Source organism: Alosa sapidissima, chromosome 1 (assembly GCF_018492685.1).
Source record: "Alosa sapidissima isolate fAloSap1 chromosome 1, fAloSap1.pri, whole genome shotgun sequence".
NCBI classification, from domain to species: Eukaryota; Metazoa; Chordata; class Actinopteri; order Clupeiformes; family Clupeidae; genus Alosa; species Alosa sapidissima.
Window position 1 is genome coordinate 10,402,362 of NC_055957.1, and position 19,236 is coordinate 10,421,597.

Here is a 19,236-nt window from a genome sequence, read left to right on the forward strand (position 1 = left end):
TTGGAAGGCATCTTTCTAAAATTTGAAAACAGAATTTACTGTAAAAAACAGCTCTGTGAAGTGTTTAAGGAAGAAGGGCAACCTTCTGATATGGTGATAAAACTCATACATGGGTCTGTCTCTATCAATAAGGCACATACTATGTAAAAATGTAGGCAGGTCTAGACTGGTAATCTGGCATATTGGCATTTTCTTTGTTGGCCCATGTACTGTACCTTGGGTCTTTTATATAAATCATTAAAATTATAAGAAAAACATAACTTTTCAAAACAAGTTTACTTTATTTTTGTCAATAAATAAATACAAATAAATATAGGAACATTGCAAGAAATATGAATGTAATGCATAAACATTTCCATAGTAAACATACTAAATAAATAAAACATGAATTGTTTTTTTAAGGGAAATAAATAAACAAATAAATAGGTGCAATACACATACGTACATTAGCCGCCATTTCACAGTAATGTTTTTGTCATTAATTACAATGAAAATTGCAACATACAACATCTTCAATCAGATAACTGCTTAGATAAACAAATACATTGACAATACTGTTGAGAACATTTAAATACACACCATTTGATGCTGTTGCACAAGTTTAGGTTCACAGTAATATGATGGGTCAACAAATGTATAGCAATATCGACAACATATAGCAAATTCACATTGAAACATACTGATAGTGAGATAAACTACCAGAAATACAAGTAAGCTATATGAGTCTGTGAAGGTATTCCTATATTCCAGTTCTCTGTTTCTCCTGTTCCGGTTCCTTCCATCATGCAGCTGAGAGGACGGAGGGCTGGAGTATGCTGACCAGTGACTGACCAGTGACCAGCTCCTACCACGGCCGCATCACAATCACAGAGAGCAGTGTGAGGCCACAGGTGGTGAAGAGGCTGATTTTACTGCTGATGTCACCAGAGGAAGAAGCATTGATGCCTGCTGCTGCTGCAGTGGTAGTGGTGGTGGTGGTGGGACTCTTGGTGCTTGTTGTGCTGTCTGTTGGAGAAGTCAACAATCATGTTATAGAAATGGCCTGAGAACATGTCTGTGAAGTGTGAATATCTGCAGATAAGCTAAACTGGACTGAACTGCTACCTTCCAGCATGCCTGAGCCCTCCTCAGGAAGCAACTGCACGGCGGCTCTCCGGACACGCGTCTCAGAGGACTTCAGTCCACTGGCTGAGTTCCCCTTCACAGAGGGCCTTGTGCTGTCATGTTCTCCCCTAAGAGAAGTACTCTGAAGGGGGGAGATCCTGGAGGGAAGACTGGGCCTGGAGTCCTGGTCTGTCAGTAAGAACTGGGAACTCTCCAGGTCACTGTAGAACTCGCTGTTGTCTGATTGGCTGGAAAGGTCTTTGGTGGGGATGCATAGTGAGAACACAAACAGTCCTGTAATGTAAGAGGAGAAATAGTTGAAAGGAGCCATCAGTATCCGAACGATTGAGTGGAAATAGTCACTGGAATTCACACCAATATTTTAGTTTTGTGTGTAAATGAGCAGTTGACTGACCTGAGAACAGCAGAAGGTTGAACATCTCTGGTAATTTCTTGAGAGGTATAATGGAGGAAATCAATTCAAATAAAAACCTGCACAAAGAAGACAATGAAACATTATGTATTTTGACTTTTTTAGTTTTATAAGTTTGAATTTAGATTCAGATATATTATTACCACACCTCTACATATCAGTCTGTTTGGAAACTCACATGTACTCAAAAATATATAGAACTTATAATAAATACAACTTCTAAAGGCAAAATGATAGGATTGAGTTTCCAACGTACATTTTCTTTGTTCAAAATAAAAATGTGTAACAGCACTTTTAGACAATTATTCATTTAAGAACATAAATATCTATTTCTAAAAATGAAATAGATTTTTCTGTTCTAAAATTACACAATGATATGGTTAAGAATAAATCTGAAGTCTGTTGCATATTGCTGATAGCTTACCTGTCGGGTATGTGTCAAATAGAAACCAGTGCAGGATGTTTGCTGATTTGTTTTTGTCCTCAGATGAAAGTCCTTTTTCTTGAGTCTGAATGATTCCCAGTGATGCTGAAGCTTTATAGTGTTGAGAAGAGTCTGATATTACGTGTGAATGCGTACTCTATGAGGGTACGTAAGGGTGTATTCCTGTGCCCTACGTCATATTTTTACCTGCAAATGAGGCGTGTACTTCATAACGGTATGGTAAGAACAATGCGCTGCAGGGGATCTGAAGAAGACTTTCTGGTTCTTCTAACACATCGTATTTTGATTTAAGGTGTCACTGGGCATTAGGTGCGTCACTGTGTAGCGTCATTGCACTATTTGTCACAATAAACAATTTGAACGCAATGCCACCTTTGTGAAAGTGTTTTGTAATAGTTAGTTTTACAATCCAATATCTAGCCTATATCTAGATAACACCCAGTGGGTGGAATATAACTTAATAGTTTTATTATCTATCAAAGGAAAATATAACACTAGTAAACATACTGGAATACCGTCACTTCTCTTTGTCTGTGGTCTAATTCATGAAACCACATTACGTTACAATTATATAAAGAATTTATTTCTATTTTTGTACAAAACTCAACATTATTATGTCCGAAAAGTCATTCCAATTGAGCATTCCATTAATCTGATTGAATCAGGTAAAGTCAGGGTATAACTAAAAAGAGGGGCTTTCACAGTTACTAAACCTTAAAACATGCAACTACATTATGTTTAAAACACAGTGTCATTCCAAAGTAACATATTTTTAACAGCTATGGATTTATCAATCAAAATCATGTCAATCAAGATTAATGTGTAGGGCCTTAGTAACTGCTGAACCAGGGAGGCAAATGATCACATTCATTTGTTAACTGGTGTCACTACTTTACTATGTTCTTATACGCCTTTGCAAGATCACTGAGATAATCAAACATGTCATCATTGTTGCCAAAAATGTTCATATGTGTTTATTATTGTTAGTTATGCTTAGAGACAAGAAGAATGTTGAAGCTTGAATCTTACGTTAAGAGATGAGTCAGACTTTGTTCCAACCATAAATTGACCTTACACTAGCTACTAGTGCTTTCATGTTACATGTCTACAACATGCTATTTTCAGTATGCAGAGGTCAATCATACAATGACTCTGAAGTGACATGTATAATTCAGGTAATCTTAATTTCTTAATATCTTAAACTATTTTATTGGATTTAGTTACTCCAATAACGTCATCACAACATACAGTAAATTCATTTGGTAAACTGAAAGACAAATGCTTCATTAATTTTAGACATTTCATAAATGTGTGACCAATGTCGACATTACAATTAAAATAATCCAATGGATTATATATTGATTTATTTTTCATTTTTGTAAATCCCTGTCCTAATAAAAACAATTGCTTGAGATTAGAATTTTTGACATGAGAACTTTGAAAAATAAAACCCTGAGTCAGTATTCATTGCATCCTGCAAATATGTCTGCACCTTCTCCAACATATCTATCATGTGAACTGATACCCAAGTTATAACTTCATTATACTTTTTTATTATCAATAATAATAATAATAATAATAATAATAATAATAATAATAATAATAATAATAATAATAAATATAGCTGCAAGCAGCAATGCGGGGGCCTAGCAGAGCGCTCTAGCAGGAATGGCGTTGCCATGGCATGAGCAAGCACTCACAGCAAGAGGCCAAATTACAACAATGTCCTTTTGCATTCTCACAATCAGCTACCATGTCCCTCTACCAAGTTTGGACTTCATACACCAAAGTGTTGCTGAGATGTGAGCTCACTTTCTTTATTACAGCACCCCTAGAGGCCAAATGAGACCACTTTCCTTGCATGTCCTCACAATCAGCTAATATGTCCATGTATCAAGTTTGGACTTAATACAATGAAGCGTTACTGAGATATGAGCCCACTTCCTGTATTACAGCGCCCCCTATAGAGGCCAAATGATGCCAATTTCGTACTGTGTCCTCACAATCAGGTTCCAAGTCCCTGTACCAAGTTTGGACTTCATACAACAAAGCGCTGCTAAGATAGGAGGTCACTTCCTGTATTGCAGCGCAGGGGGCCACATAGAGTTTGGACTTCATACATTAAAGCATAGCCGAGATGTTAGCCCACTTCCTGTTTTGTGGCTTCATCGCCATATTTGATTGTCTGTCATGGGCAAACAAAAATTAAATTAAAAAATCTGACTAGTATCGTTTGTGCGGCTCAGTCTGAAGATCATCTCCAACAAGTTCTGTGAAAATTGGATGAAATTTGTAACCGCTGAAATTTTTCGTAGAGTTTGGACTAAATCCAATATGGCGGAGGTCCAATATGGCGGAAAGTGATAGGATAGGGGTCGATGAACTCTGTATGGTCCAGGGATTCACACACTACCTCAATTGTGAAAATCAGACAAAAGAGTCAAGGATCACACGCATGAACGCATGTCCAGCATTGAACTGGTGGTGGCGCTAGTGTGTTCAATGTATATGCATAAAAATTGCTGTGAGTGATTGGGACAGTGTCCTGACTAATGATTTTGTGTTTTGTTATGTTAACTCAAAGCGTCACGGAGATGTTAGTCCACTTCCTGTTTGGCGGCTTCGTCACCGTATTTGATTGGCTGTCACGGGCAAACAAAATTGAAATTGAAAAATCTGGCAAGTATCTTTTGTGCGGCTCGGGCAGAAGATCATCTCCGCCAAGTTCCGTGAAAATCGGATGAAATTTGTAACCGCTGAAACTTTTCGTAGAGTTTGGACTAAATCCAATATGGCGGAGGTCCAATATGGCGGAAAGTGACTGGATAGGAGTTGATGAACTCGGGATGGTCCAAGGATTCAGATGCTACTTCAATTGTGAAAATCAGACAAAAGAGTCAAGGATCACGCGCATGAACGCATGTCCAGCATTGAACTGGTGGTGGCGCTAGACTGTTCAATGTATATGCATACAAATTGCTGTGAGTGATTGGGACAGTGTCCTGACTAATGGTATCGAGTTTTGTTATGTTAACTCAAGGTACCACGGAGATGTTAGTCCACTTCCTGTTTGGCGGCTTCATCGCCATATTTGATTGGCTGTCACAAATGAAATTGAAAAATCTGACAAGTATCTTTTGAGCGGCTCAGGCAGAAGATCATCTCCGCCAAGTTCCGTGAAAATCGGATGAAATTTCTGACCGCTGAAACTTTTCGTAGAGTTTGGACTAAATCCAATATGGCGGAGGTCCAATATGGCGGAAAGTGACGTAATAGGGGTCATTGAACTTAGGTCGGCCAAGGGATTCCAACGGTGCCTGATATGTGAAAATCGGACGCACCGTTCCATGGTCACATGCGTGAATGCAATCCAGGTTCGACCCATAGTTGGCGCTAGAGTGTTGGGCATAGAGTTCTGGAAAATGGTGAGAGTGATGATGGGACAGTGTTGAATCAATGTGCCAAATTTCATAACTTTAGACCCAGCGGTTCAATTTTCGGCCAGATTTTGACCTGTTGGTGGCGCTAGATGGCTGGGTTTAGAGGTCCGTAAATGAGTGTGAGTGGTCAGTGGAGTGTCCCGAAACTTTCTGCCAAAAAATCTGCACTTTTTAGCCAGGCGTTCTATGGGCTGCCATAGACTCCAATGGCAGAAGTGTAATAATAGGAAAAGCTAGTAACTCAATGGGTGCCTTCGCAGCTTCACTACTTGGCCCCCAATAATAATGGATATACTAATACCAATTTCTCACCTAATCAAAGACAGTTAAGAGATATAAATAGATATGCAGTACTAAACAGTATATAGAAAGTAAAATTGCGAAGTGAAAGCTTTTCTTAACAAATGCAATTTCATCTGAAACTTACAGCCATCTATACGAACAGTAGATCTGAAATTTTATGGGAGAGGATTTCACAGGGAAGGGCCTCAGAAGAGGAAGCTCAGTCACCCATGCAACAGAGTCTTGTTTTGGGGATACTTTGAGTGTGCCACGGTCTGCGTACCGGTGAGAGCCTATAACACAGCATATGTGTATGAGTTCAGGTAAGCAGAGACAGAGCTGTGTAGGGCCTTGAAGCTGAGTAGATGCACTTTGAAGTCTTTTGAGGTGGAAGGACAACTGATGAGTTTTGTCAATATGAGTTCAAAAAGAGGAGTTGAAGTCTATCAGAAAATCTCAGCTTTTGAATTGAGGGGCAGCTGTGACCGTCATCAATGGTGAAACAGAAGTTTTTGAGTCTGAGGAGCTTTGAGTCAATGATGCTAAAATGCATGTAACAAAGAAGAAACATCTGTAGAGGTTTCATGCCATCTTGACACCTTGTCCTCCTGGAACAGAATCTGTACTTGTTTATGATTTGAAACACAGACCTCACCTAAACTCTTGTGTCTAATTTGTTGGAAGGCATCTTTCTAAAATTTGAAAACAGAATTTACTGTAAAAAACAGCTCTGTGAAGTGTTTAAGGAAGAAGGGCAACCTTCTGATATGGTGATAAAACTCATACATGGGTCTGTCTCTATCAATAAGGCACATACTATGTAAAAATGTAGGCAGGTCTAGACTGGTAATCTGGCATACTGGCATTTTCTTTGTTGGCCCATGTACTGTACCTTGGGTCTTTTATATAAATCATTAAAATTATAAGAAAAACATAACTTTTCAAAACAAGTTTACTTTATTTTTGTCAATAAATAAATACAAATAAATATAGGAACATTGCAAGAAATATGAATGTAATGCATAAACATTTCCATAGTAAACATACTAAATAAATAAAACATGAATTGTTTTTTTAAGGGAAATAAATAAACAAATAAATAGGTGCAATACACATACGTACATTAGCCGCCATTTCACAGTAATGTTTTTGTCATTAATTACAATGAAAATTGCAACATACAACATCTTCAATCAGATAACTGCTTAGATAAACAAATACATTGACAATACTGTTGAGAACATTTAAATACACACCATTTGATGCTGTTGCACAAGTTTAGGTTCACAGTAATATGATGGGTCAACAAATGTATAGCAATATCGACAACATATAGCAAATTCACATTGAAACATACTGATAGTGAGATAAACTACCAGAAATACAAGTAAGCTATATGAGTCTGTGAAGGTATTCCTATATTCCAGTTCTCTGTTTCTCCTGTTCCGGTTCCTTCCATCATGCAGCTGAGAGGACGGAGGGCTGGAGTATGCTGACCAGTGACTGACCAGTGACCAGCTCCTACCACGGCCGCATCACAATCACAGAGAGCAGTGTGAGGCCACAGGTGGTGAAGAGGCTGATTTTACTGCTGATGTCACCAGAGGAAGAAGCATTGATGCCTGCTGCTGCTGCAGTGGTAGTGGTGGTGGTGGTGGGACTCTTGGTGCTTGTTGTGCTGTCTGTTGGAGAAGTCAACAATCATGTTATAGAAATGGCCTGAGAACATGTCTGTGAAGTGTGAATATCTGCAGATAAGCTAAACTGGACTGAACTGCTACCTTCCAGCATGCCTGAGCCCTCCTCAGGAAGCAACTGCACGGCGGCTCTCCGGACACGCGTCTCAGAGGACTTCAGTCCACTGGCTGAGGTCTCCTTCACAGAGGGCCTTGTGCTGTCATGTTCTCCCCTAAGAGAAGTACTCTGAAGGGGGGAGATCCTGGAGGGAAGACTGGGCCTGGAGTCCTGGTCTGTCAGTAAGAACTGGGAACTCTCCAGGTCACTGTAGAACTCGCTGTTGTCTGATTGGCTGGAAAGGTCTTTGGTGGGGATGCATAGTGAGAACACAAACAGTCCTGTAATGTAAGAGGAGAAATAGTTGAAAGGAGCCATCAGTATCCGAACGATTGAGTGGAAATAGTCACTGGAATTCACACCAATATTTTAGTTTTGTGTGTAAATGAGCAGTTGACTGACCTGAGAACAGCAGAAGGTTGAACATCTCTGGTAATTTCTTGAGAGGTATAATGGAGGAAATCAATTCAAATAAAAACCTGCACAAAGAAGACAATGAAACATTATGTATTTTGACTTTTTTAGTTTTATAAGTTTGAATTTAGATTCAGATATATTATTACCACACCTCTACATATCAGTCTGTTTGGAAACTCACATGTACTCAAAAATATATAGAACTTATAATAAATACAACTTCTAAAGGCAAAATGATAGGATTGAGTTTCCAACGTACATTTTCTTTGTTCAAAATAAAAATGTGTAACAGCACTTTTAGACAATTATTCATTTAAGAACATAAATATCTATTTCTAAAAATGAAATAGATTTTTCTGTTCTAAAATTACACAATGATATGGTTAAGAATAAATCTGAAGTCTGTTGCATATTGCTGATAGCTTACCTGTCGGGTATGTGTCAAATAGAAACCAGTGCAGGATGTTTGCTGATTTGTTTTTGTCCTCAGATGAAAGTCCTTTTTCTTGAGTCTGAATGATTCCCAGTGATGCTGAAGCTTTATAGTGTTGAGAAGAGTCTGATATTACGTGTGAATGCGTACTCTATGAGGGTACGTAAGGGTGTATTCCTGTGCCCTACGTCATATTTTTACCTGCAAATGAGGCGTGTACTTCATAACGGTATGGTAAGAACAATGCGCTGCAGGGGATCTGAAGAAGACTTTCTGGTTCTTCTAACACATCGTATTTTGATTTAAGGTGTCACTGGGCATTAGGTGCGTCACTGTGTAGCGTCATTGCACTATTTGTCACAATAAACAATTTGAACGCAATGCCACCTTTGTGAAAGTGTTTTGTAATAGTTAGTTTTACAATCCAATATCTAGCCTATATCTAGATAACACCCAGTGGGTGGAATATAACTTAATAGTTTTATTATCTATCAAAGGAAAATATAACACTAGTAAACATACTGGAATACCGTCACTTCTCTTTGTCTGTGGTCTAATTCATGAAACCACATTACGTTACAATTATATAAAGAATTTATTTCTATTTTTGTACAAAACTCAACATTATTATGTCCGAAAAGTCATTCCAATTGAGCATTCCATTAATCTGATTGAATCAGGTAAAGTCAGGGTATAACTAAAAAGAGGGGCTTTCACAGTTACTAAACCTTAAAACATGCAACTACATTATGTTTAAAACACAGTGTCATTCCAAAGTAACATATTTTTAACAGCTATGGATTTATCAATCAAAATCATGTCAATCAAGATTAATGTGTAGGGCCTTAGTAACTGCTGAACCAGGGAGGCAAATGATCACATTCATTTGTTAACTGGTGTCACTACTTTACTATGTTCTTATACGCCTTTGCAAGATCACTGAGATAATCAAACATGTCATCATTGTTGCCAAAAATGTTCATATGTGTTTATTATTGTTAGTTATGCTTAGAGACAAGAAGAATGTTGAAGCTTGAATCTTACGTTAAGAGATGAGTCAGACTTTGTTCCAACCATAAATTGACCTTACACTAGCTACTAGTGCTTTCATGTTACATGTCTACAACATGCTATTTTCAGTATGCAGAGGTCAATCATACAATGACTCTGAAGTGACATGTATAATTCAGGTAATCTTAATTTCTTAATATCTTAAACTATTTTATTGGATTTAGTTACTCCAATAACGTCATCACAACATACAGTAAATTCATTTGGTAAACTGAAAGACAAATGCTTCATTAATTTTAGACATTTCATAAATGTGTGACCAATGTCGACATTACAATTAAAATAATCCAATGGATTATATATTGATTTATTTTTCATTTTTGTAAATCCCTGTCCTAATAAAAACAATTGCTTGAGATTAGAATTTTTGACATGAGAACTTTGAAAAATAAAACCCTGAGTCAGTATTCATTGCATCCTGCAAATATGTCTGCACCTTCTCCAACATATCTATCATGTGAACTGATACCCAAGTTATAACTTCATTATACTTTTTTATTATCAATAATAATAATAATAATAATAATAATAATAATAATAATAATAATAATAATAATAAATATAGCTGCAAGCAGCAATGCGGGGGCCTAGCAGAGCGCTCTAGCAGGAATGGCGTTGCCATGGCATGAGCAAGCACTCACAGCAAGAGGCCAAATTACAACAATGTCCTTTTGCATTCTCACAATCAGCTACCATGTCCCTCTACCAAGTTTGGACTTCATACACCAAAGTGTTGCTGAGATGTGAGCTCACTTTCTTTATTACAGCACCCCTAGAGGCCAAATGAGACCACTTTCCTTGCATGTCCTCACAATCAGCTAATATGTCCATGTATCAAGTTTGGACTTAATACAATGAAGCGTTACTGAGATATGAGCCCACTTCCTGTATTACAGCGCCCCCTATAGAGGCCAAATGATGCCAATTTCGTACTGTGTCCTCACAATCAGGTTCCAAGTCCCTGTACCAAGTTTGGACTTCATACAACAAAGCGCTGCTAAGATAGGAGGTCACTTCCTGTATTGCAGCGCCCCCTATAGAGGCCACATGATGCCAATTTCTTAGTGCGTCCTCACAATCAGATACCAAGTCCCTGTACCAAGTTTGGACTTCATACATTAAAGCATAGCCGAGATGTTAGCCCACTTCCTGTTTTGTGGCTTCATCGCCATATTTGATTGTCTGTCATGGGCAAACAAAAATTAAATTAAAAAATCTGACTAGTATCGTTTGTGCGGCTCAGTCTGAAGATCATCTCCAACAAGTTCTGTGAAAATTGGATGAAATTTGTAACCGCTGAAATTTTTCGTAGAGTTTGGACTAAATCCAATATGGCGGAGGTCCAATATGGCGGAAAGTGATAGGATAGGGGTCGATGAACTCTGTATGGTCCAGGGATTCACACACTACCTCAATTGTGAAAATCAGACAAAAGAGTCAAGGATCACACGCATGAACGCATGTCCAGCATTGAACTGGTGGTGGCGCTAGTGTGTTCAATGTATATGCATAAAAATTGCTGTGAGTGATTGGGACAGTGTCCTGACTAATGATTTTGTGTTTTGTTATGTTAACTCAAAGCGTCACGGAGATGTTAGTCCACTTCCTGTTTGGCGGCTTCGTCACCGTATTTGATTGGCTGTCACGGGCAAACAAAATTGAAATTGAAAAATCTGGCAAGTATCTTTTGTGCGGCTCGGGCAGAAGATCATCTCCGCCAAGTTCCGTGAAAATCGGATGAAATTTGTAACCGCTGAAACTTTTCGTAGAGTTTGGACTAAATCCAATATGGCGGAGGTCCAATATGGCGGAAAGTGACTGGATAGGAGTTGATGAACTCGGGATGGTCCAAGGATTCAGATGCTACTTCAATTGTGAAAATCAGACAAAAGAGTCAAGGATCACGCGCATGAACGCATGTCCAGCATTGAACTGGTGGTGGCGCTAGACTGTTCAATGTATATGCATACAAATTGCTGTGAGTGATTGGGACAGTGTCCTGACTAATGGTATCGAGTTTTGTTATGTTAACTCAAGGTACCACGGAGATGTTAGTCCACTTCCTGTTTGGCGGCTTCATCGCCATATTTGATTGGCTGTCACAAATGAAATTGAAAAATCTGACAAGTATCTTTTGAGCGGCTCAGGCAGAAGATCATCTCCGCCAAGTTCCGTGAAAATCGGATGAAATTTCTGACCGCTGAAACTTTTCGTAGAGTTTGGACTAAATCCAATATGGCGGAGGTCCAATATGGCGGAAAGTGACGTAATAGGGGTCATTGAACTTAGGTCGGCCAAGGGATTCCAACGGTGCCTGATATGTGAAAATTGGACGCACCGTTCCATGGTCACATGCGTGAATGCAATCCAGGTTCGACCCATAGTTGGCGCTAGAGTGTTGGGCATAGAGTTCTGGAAAATGGTGAGAGTGATGATGGGACAGTGTTGAATCAATGTGCCAAATTTCATAACTTTAGACCCAGCGGTTCAATTTTCGGCCAGATTTTGACCTGTTGGTGGCGCTAGATGGCTGGGTTTAGAGGTCCGTAAATGAGTGTGAGTGGTCAGTGGAGTGTCCCGAAACTTTCTGCCAAAAAATCTGCACTTTTTAGCCAGGCGTTCTATGGGCTGCCATAGACTCCAATGGCAGAAGTGTAATAATAGGAAAAGCTAGTAACTCAATGGGTGCCTTCGCAGCTTCACTACTTGGCCCCCAATAATAATGGATATACTAATACCAATTTCTCACCTAATCAAAGACAGTTAAGAGATATAAATAGATATGCAGTACTAAACAGTATATAGAAAGTAAAATTGCGAAGTGAAAGCTTTTCTTAACAAATGCAATTTCATCTGAAACTTACAGCCATCTATACGAACAGTAGATCTGAAATTTTATGGGAGAGGATTTCACAGGGAAGGGCCTCAGAAGAGGAAGCTCAGTCACCCATGCAACAGAGTCTTGTTTTGGGGATACTTTGAGTGTGCCACGGTCTGCGTACCGGTGAGAGCCTATAACACAGCATATGTGTATGAGTTCAGGTAAGCAGAGACAGAGCTGTGTAGGGCCTTGAAGCTGAGTAGATGCACTTTGAAGTCTTTTGAGGTGGAAGGACAACTGATGAGTTTTGTCAATATGAGTTCAAAAAGAGGAGTTGAAGTCTATCAGAAAATCTCAGCTTTTGAATTGAGGGGCAGCTGTGACCGTCATCAATGGTGAAACAGAAGTTTTTGAGTCTGAGGAGCTTTGAGTCAATGATGCTAAAATGCATGTAACAAAGAAGAAACATCTGTAGAGGTTTCATGCCATCTTGACACCTTGTCCTCCTGGAACAGAATCTGTACTTGTTTATGATTTGAAACACAGACCTCACCTAAACTCTTGTGTCTAATTTGTTGGAAGGCATCTTTCTAAAATTTGAAAACAGAATTTACTGTAAAAAACAGCTCTGTGAAGTGTTTAAGGAAGAAGGGCAACCTTCTGATATGGTGATAAAACTCATACATGGGTCTGTCTCTATCAATAAGGCACATACTATGTAAAAATGTAGGCAGGTCTAGACTGGTAATCTGGCATACTGGCATTTTCTTTGTTGGCCCATGTACTGTACCTTGGGTCTTTTATATAAATCATTAAAATTATAAGAAAAACATAACTTTTCAAAACAAGTTTACTTTATTTTTGTCAATAAATAAATACAAATAAATATAGGAACATTGCAAGAAATATGAATGTAATGCATAAACATTTCCATAGTAAACATACTAAATAAATAAAACATGAATTGTTTTTTTAAGGGAAATAAATAAACAAATAAATAGGTGCAATACACATACGTACATTAGCCGCCATTTCACAGTAATGTTTTTGTCATTAATTACAATGAAAATTGCAACATACAACATCTTCAATCAGATAACTGCTTAGATAAACAAATACATTGACAATACTGTTGAGAACATTTAAATACACACCATTTGATGCTGTTGCACAAGTTTAGGTTCACAGTAATATGATGGGTCAACAAATGTATAGCAATATCGACAACATATAGCAAATTCACATTGAAACATACTGATAGTGAGATAAACTACCAGAAATACAAGTAAGCTATATGAGTCTGTGAAGGTATTCCTATATTCCAGTTCTCTGTTTCTCCTGTTCCGGTTCCTTCCATCATGCAGCTGAGAGGACGGAGGGCTGGAGTATGCTGACCAGTGACTGACCAGTGACCAGCTCCTACCACGGCCGCATCACAATCACAGAGAGCAGTGTGAGGCCACAGGTGGTGAAGAGGCTGATTTTACTGCTGATGTCACCAGAGGAAGAAGCATTGATGCCTGCTGCTGCTGCAGTGGTAGTGGTGGTGGTGGTGGGACTCTTGGTGCTTGTTGTGCTGTCTGTTGGAGAAGTCAACAATCATGTTATAGAAATGGCCTGAGAACATGTCTGTGAAGTGTGAATATCTGCAGATAAGCTAAACTGGACTGAACTGCTACCTTCCAGCATGCCTGAGCCCTCCTCAGGAAGCAACTGCACGGCGGCTCTCCGGACACGCGTCTCAGAGGACTTCAGTCCACTGGCTGAGTTCCCCTTCACAGAGGGCCTTGTGCTGTCATGTTCTCCCCTAAGAGAAGTACTCTGAAGGGGGGAGATCCTGGAGGGAAGACTGGGCCTGGAGTCCTGGTCTGTCAGTAAGAACTGGGAACTCTCCAGGTCACTGTAGAACTCGCTGTTGTCTGATTGGCTGGAAAGGTCTTTGGTGGGGATGCATAGTGAGAACACAAACAGTCCTGTAATGTAAGAGGAGAAATAGTTGAAAGGAGCCATCAGTATCCGAACGATTGAGTGGAAATAGTCACTGGAATTCACACCAATATTTTAGTTTTGTGTGTAAATGAGCAGTTGACTGACCTGAGAACAGCAGAAGGTTGAACATCTCTGGTAATTTCTTGAGAGGTATAATGGAGGAAATCAATTCAAATAAAAACCTGCACAAAGAAGACAATGAAACATTATGTATTTTGACTTTTTTAGTTTTATAAGTTTGAATTTAGATTCAGATATATTATTACCACACCTCTACATATCAGTCTGTTTGGAAACTCACATGTACTCAAAAATATATAGAACTTATAATAAATACAACTTCTAAAGGCAAAATGATAGGATTGAGTTTCCAACGTACATTTTCTTTGTTCAAAATAAAAATGTGTAACAGCACTTTTAGACAATTATTCATTTAAGAACATAAATATCTATTTCTAAAAATGAAATAGATTTTTCTGTTCTAAAATTACACAATGATATGGTTAAGAATAAATCTGAAGTCTGTTGCATATTGCTGATAGCTTACCTGTCGGGTATGTGTCAAATAGAAACCAGTGCAGGATGTTTGCTGATTTGTTTTTGTCCTCAGATGAAAGTCCTTTTTCTTGAGTCTGAATGATTCCCAGTGATGCTGAAGCTTTATAGTGTTGAGAAGAGTCTGATATTACGTGTGAATGCGTACTCTATGAGGGTACGTAAGGGTGTATTCCTGTGCCCTACGTCATATTTTTACCTGCAAATGAGGCGTGTACTTCATAACGGTATGGTAAGAACAATGCGCTGCAGGGGATCTGAAGAAGACTTTCTGGTTCTTCTAACACATCGTATTTTGATTTAAGGTGTCACTGGGCATTAGGTGCGTCACTGTGTAGCGTCATTGCACTATTTGTCACAATAAACAATTTGAACGCAATGCCACCTTTGTGAAAGTGTTTTGTAATAGTTAGTTTTACAATCCAATATCTAGCCTATATCTAGATAACACCCAGTGGGTGGAATATAACTTAATAGTTTTATTATCTATCAAAGGAAAATATAACACTAGTAAACATACTGGAATACCGTCACTTCTCTTTGTCTGTGGTCTAATTCATGAAACCACATTACGTTACAATTATATAAAGAATTTATTTCTATTTTTGTACAAAACTCAACATTATTATGTCCGAAAAGTCATTCCAATTGAGCATTCCATTAATCTGATTGAATCAGGTAAAGTCAGGGTATAACTAAAAAGAGGGGCTTTCACAGTTACTAAACCTTAAAACATGCAACTACATTATGTTTAAAACACAGTGTCATTCCAAAGTAACATATTTTTAACAGCTATGGATTTATCAATCAAAATCATGTCAATCAAGATTAATGTGTAGGGCCTTAGTAACTGCTGAACCAGGGAGGCAAATGATCACATTCATTTGTTAACTGGTGTCACTACTTTACTATGTTCTTATACGCCTTTGCAAGATCACTGAGATAATCAAACATGTCATCATTGTTGCCAAAAATGTTCATATGTGTTTATTATTGTTAGTTATGCTTAGAGACAAGAAGAATGTTGAAGCTTGAATCTTACGTTAAGAGATGAGTCAGACTTTGTTCCAACCATAAATTGACCTTACACTAGCTACTAGTGCTTTCATGTTACATGTCTACAACATGCTATTTTCAGTATGCAGAGGTCAATCATACAATGACTCTGAAGTGACATGTATAATTCAGGTAATCTTAATTTCTTAATATCTTAAACTATTTTATTGGATTTAGTTACTCCAATAACGTCATCACAACATACAGTAAATTCATTTGGTAAACTGAAAGACAAATGCTTCATTAATTTTAGACATTTCATAAATGTGTGACCAATGTCGACATTACAATTAAAATAATCCAATGGATTATATATTGATTTATTTTTCATTTTTGTAAATCCCTGTCCTAATAAAAACAATTGCTTGAGATTAGAATTTTTGACATGAGAACTTTGAAAAATAAAACCCTGAGTCAGTATTCATTGCATCCTGCAAATATGTCTGCACCTTCTCCAACATATCTATCATGTGAACTGATACCCAAGTTATAACTTCATTATACTTTTTTATTATCAATAATAATAATAATAATAATAATAATAATAATAATAATAATAATAATAAATATAGCTGCAAGCAGCAATGCGGGGGCCTAGCAGAGCGCTCTAGCAGGAATGGCGTTGCCATGGCATGAGCAAGCACTCACAGCAAGAGGCCAAATTACAACAATGTCCTTTTGCATTCTCACAATCAGCTACCATGTCCCTCTACCAAGTTTGGACTTCATACACCAAAGTGTTGCTGAGATGTGAGCTCACTTTCTTTATTACAGCACCCCTAGAGGCCAAATGAGACCACTTTCCTTGCATGTCCTCACAATCAGCTAATATGTCCATGTATCAAGTTTGGACTTAATACAATGAAGCGTTACTGAGATATGAGCCCACTTCCTGTATTACAGCGCCCCCTATAGAGGCCAAATGATGCCAATTTCGTACTGTGTCCTCACAATCAGGTTCCAAGTCCCTGTACCAAGTTTGGACTTCATACAACAAAGCGCTGCTAAGATAGGAGGTCACTTCCTGTATTGCAGCGCAGGGGGCCACATAGAGTTTGGACTTCATACATTAAAGCATAGCCGAGATGTTAGCCCACTTCCTGTTTTGTGGCTTCATCGCCATATTTGATTGTCTGTCATGGGCAAACAAAAATTAAATTAAAAAATCTGACTAGTATCGTTTGTGCGGCTCAGTCTGAAGATCATCTCCAACAAGTTCTGTGAAAATTGGATGAAATTTGTAACCGCTGAAATTTTTCGTAGAGTTTGGACTAAATCCAATATGGCGGAGGTCCAATATGGCGGAAAGTGATAGGATAGGGGTCGATGAACTCTGTATGGTCCAGGGATTCACACACTACCTCAATTGTGAAAATCAGACAAAAGAGTCAAGGATCACACGCATGAACGCATGTCCAGCATTGAACTGGTGGTGGCGCTAGTGTGTTCAATGTATATGCATAAAAATTGCTGTGAGTGATTGGGACAGTGTCCTGACTAATGATTTTGTGTTTTGTTATGTTAACTCAAAGCGTCACGGAGATGTTAGTCCACTTCCTGTTTGGCGGCTTCGTCACCGTATTTGATTGGCTGTCACGGGCAAACAAAATTGAAATTGAAAAATCTGGCAAGTATCTTTTGTGCGGCTCGGGCAGAAGATCATCTCCGCCAAGTTCCGTGAAAATCGGATGAAATTTGTAACCGCTGAAACTTTTCGTAGAGTTTGGACTAAATCCAATATGGCGGAGGTCCAATATGGCGGAAAGTGACTGGATAGGAGTTGATGAACTCGGGATGGTCCAAGGATTCAGATGCTACTTCAATTGTGAAAATCAGACAAAAGAGTCAAGGATCACGCGCATGAACGCATGTCCAGCATTGAACTGGTGGTGGCGCTAGACTGTTCAATGTATATGCATACAAATTGCTGTGAGTGATTGGGACAGTGTCCTGACTAATGGTATCGAGTTTTGTTATGTTAACTCAAGGTACCACGGAGATGTTAGTCCACTTCCTGTTTGGCGGCTTCATCGCCATATTTGATTGGCTGTCACAAATGAAATTGAAAAATCTGACAAGTATCTTTTGAGCGGCTCAGGCAGAAGATCATCTCCGCCAAGTTCCGTGAAAATCGGATGAAATTTCTGACCGCTGAAACTTTTCGTAGAGTTTGGACTAAATCCAATATGGCGGAGGTCCAATATGGCGGAAAGTGACGTAATAGGGGTCATTGAACTTAGGTCGGCCAAGGGATTCCAACGGTGCCTGATATGTGAAAATCGGACGCACCGTTCCATGGTCACATGCGTGAATGCAATCCAGGTTCGACCCATAGTTGGCGCTAGAGTGTTGGGCATAGAGTTCTGGAAAATGGTGAGAGTGATGATGGGACAGTGTTGAATCAATGTGCCAAATTTCATAACTTTAGACCCAGCGGTTCAATTTTCGGCCAGATTTTGACCTGTTGGTGGCGCTAGATGGCTGGGTTTAGAGGTCCGTAAATGAGTGTGAGTGGTCAGTGGAGTGTCCCGAAACTTTCTGCCAAAAAATCTGCACTTTTTAGCCAGGCGTTCTATGGGCTGCCATAGACTCCAATGGCAGAAGTGTAATAATAGGAAAAGCTAGTAACTCAATGGGTGCCTTCGCAGCTTCACTACTTGGCCCCCAATAATAATGGATATACTAATACCAATTTCTCACCTAATCAAAGACAGTTAAGAGATATAAATAGATATGCAGTACTAAACAGTATATAGAAAGTAAAATTGCGAAGTGAAAGCTTTTCTTAACAAATGCAATTTCATCTGAAACTTACAGCCATCTATACGAACAGTAGATCTGAAATTTTATGGGAGAGGATTTCACAGGGAAGGGCCTCAGAAGAGGAAGCTCAGTCACCCATGCAACAGAGTCTTGTTTTGGGGATACTTTGAGTGTGCCACGGTCTGCGTACCGGTGAGAGCCTATAACACAGCATATGTGTATGAGTTCAGGTAAGCAGAGACAGAGCTGTGTAGGGCCTTGAAGCTGAGTAGATGCACTTTGAAGTCTTTTGAGGTGGAAGGACAACTGATGAGTTTTGTCAATATGAGTTCAAAAAGAGGAGTTGAAGTCTATCAGAAAATCTCAGCTTTTGAATTGAGGGGCAGCTGTGACCGTCATCAATGGTGAAACAGAAGTTTTTGAGTCTGAGGAGCTTTGAGTCAATGATGCTAAAATGCATGTAACAAAGAAGAAACATCTGTAGAGGTTTCATGCCATCTTGACACCTTGTCCTCCTGGAACAGAATCTGTACTTGTTTATGATTTGAAACACAGACCTCACCTAAACTCTTGTGTCTAATTTGTTGGAAGGCATCTTTCTAAAATTTGAAAACAGAATTTACTGTAAAAAAC